Raw genomic sequence first — 2,260 nt, forward strand, 5'->3', positions numbered from 1 at the left:
CCCAAAACTCAAGGTATAGCTCTTAAGATGAAATGTGGTTCTTGCGAGCGCACACGTGTGTGTGTGTGTGTGTGTGTGTGTGTGTGTGTGTGTGTGTATGCAAGTCTCCCATCTAAGTGTTAAACATGGCCTGAATCTGCTTGGCTTCTTAGAACAGTCAAGATGCCACACAATAAACTTGATATGGCTGAGACCTTTTCTAACTATGCCTGAGATCATCCTGAAATGCAGAGTGAACTGAAACCCACAGTGCTCTGCTAAGGGACAAACTACAGGACCACACAGCCATACTGACATCTACAACACTCCCAGTTTATTTACAGAAAGAGAGAGAGAGAGAGAGAGAGAGAAAGAGAGAGAGAGAGAGAGAGAGAGAGAGAGAGAGAGAGAGAGAGAGAGGGAGACAGCGAGGGAGAGGAAGGAGGAGGAGGAGGAGGAGGAGGAAGAGGAGGAGGAAGAGGAGGAGGAGGAGGAGGAAAAGGAGGAGGAGGAGGAGGAAAAGGAGGAGGAAGAGGAGGAAAAGGAGGAGGAGGAAAAGGAGGAGGAGGAGGAGGAGGAGGAGGAGGAGAGAGAGAGAGAAGGAGGAGGAAGAGGAGGAGGAAGAAGAGGGTGAGACAGAGAGAACTATAATTAAATGAAAACTCTTAACTATAAATTTTCTTGCAACACAGCACCTTACGACCAATCTCTTAGAAAGGTTTATTTGGAGATGCTGTGGGCTTTGAGGAATAAAACACCAACAAAAATGTAAAAAGAGCAAAAATGAAGCTGTGTATGTATCCCCTCGCTTTCCTGTCCACAGCCTCTGGAGTAAGTAAAAGAAACCAAATGAAATCCCACAAGGAGGTCATGATCCAATGTGCAGACCCTAGAAAAAGAAGCCAGTCTTTTACTTCTCTCTTCCCACTGGCCTTTAAGAACCAGCTCTTTATCCCCTGGAGCCTGGACATAAACATTTTAGGTGTGGAGAACAGGCCTCTAAGATAGATTGAACAGACTGAGGCAAAATCCTAAGTAAAGGAAAAACCTCCGGCTCTCATCAGAGATGAGTCTTAAGAGACTTCCCTTTTAAGAATTATGCAAATGGAGCAGTCAGAAAACTGAGAGAGACAAAGACGACCACTTTCTTTCTTTAATGGCCCATGGCCAATCCTTCAAACTGAGACTTTATAAAATTAAAAGAAAAAAAATTTAAACACTTTTTTTTTTTCTAGAGAGCATAAAATCCTCAGGAGCGGGAGCTATTAAAGACTCTGGTCTTGCATTGAAACTGCAGATTTGGCAGTGGCCGATTTCAGCTGGATATTTTTGGGCAGTGTGCAGCAGCAAATTTTGCTCTTTTTAATATAACGGCAAGAGGGCTGGAAGCAGTGGGACGGCGTCAGGCGGTGCCAAATTTTAAATGAAAAATCTAACTATAGCTGTTCCCTCGGCTCTCTGGGAGCGCTCACAATGATTGTGTGGAACGCCAGGGTTAAAGGTGACCTCAGCGTGGCCGCTTTGGAGCGGAGCTCAAGGTATAGCTTAGGTCAGCTTGCCCTGCACCTGGCCCCTGGGGAGGATTTGCAGTCCTGTGACAATAGAAGAAGTGAGGAATTTAAAAGCAACTTAGCTTGGCTGAACCAGGAGCAGAGCTGGTATCAAGTGAAGGAGTTTACCCTTTGATCTCTGAGCCCTTGAGCTACTGCGCAGGAAATAATCACGGAGTTATAAAGTACGCGCCTAACTTACCGTGTAAGCCATGCAGCGAGCCCTCGTAGGCCTCTCTGAATTCCGTGATGTGAGGCAGAGGTGAGGCACCCGAGAAGCAAAGAGCACCTTGGAATGCATTCATCGTGATGTGAGTGCGGCAAGCCACTGCTGGCCTCTAATGATTTCTCTACTCTCCCTGCAGCCTTTAGCCCCTTACCTTCTCACATCCTCTGTACCTCAGAACGACTCTTCTTATAAAAGCAGGTATATTCACACAGAGAAAAGTAGGTCTAGAGTAATCTCTACCGATCTAAAAATATAATTTTGGGACAGAAGGTTCAAATTCTACATTATGAAGTATCAGAAGACACCTAGAAAACTCATGTGATTGGAATGTATTGGTTATTTTTTTTCATTGTTGTGACAAAATGACCAACAAAAGCCACTTCAGGAAGGAAGGGTTGGCTAGGCTCACACTCCACCGGTACAGTCCATCAGGGTAAGAAGTCATGGCGGCAGGAATTTTAGGTGGCTGGTTGCAATATATCTGGGGATCAGGAGCAAAGAT

This window comes from Grammomys surdaster, unplaced genomic scaffold (assembly GCF_004785775.1).
Source record: "Grammomys surdaster isolate TR1022 unplaced genomic scaffold, NIH_TR_1.0 63, whole genome shotgun sequence".
NCBI lineage: Eukaryota > Metazoa > Chordata > Mammalia > Rodentia > Muridae > Grammomys > Grammomys surdaster.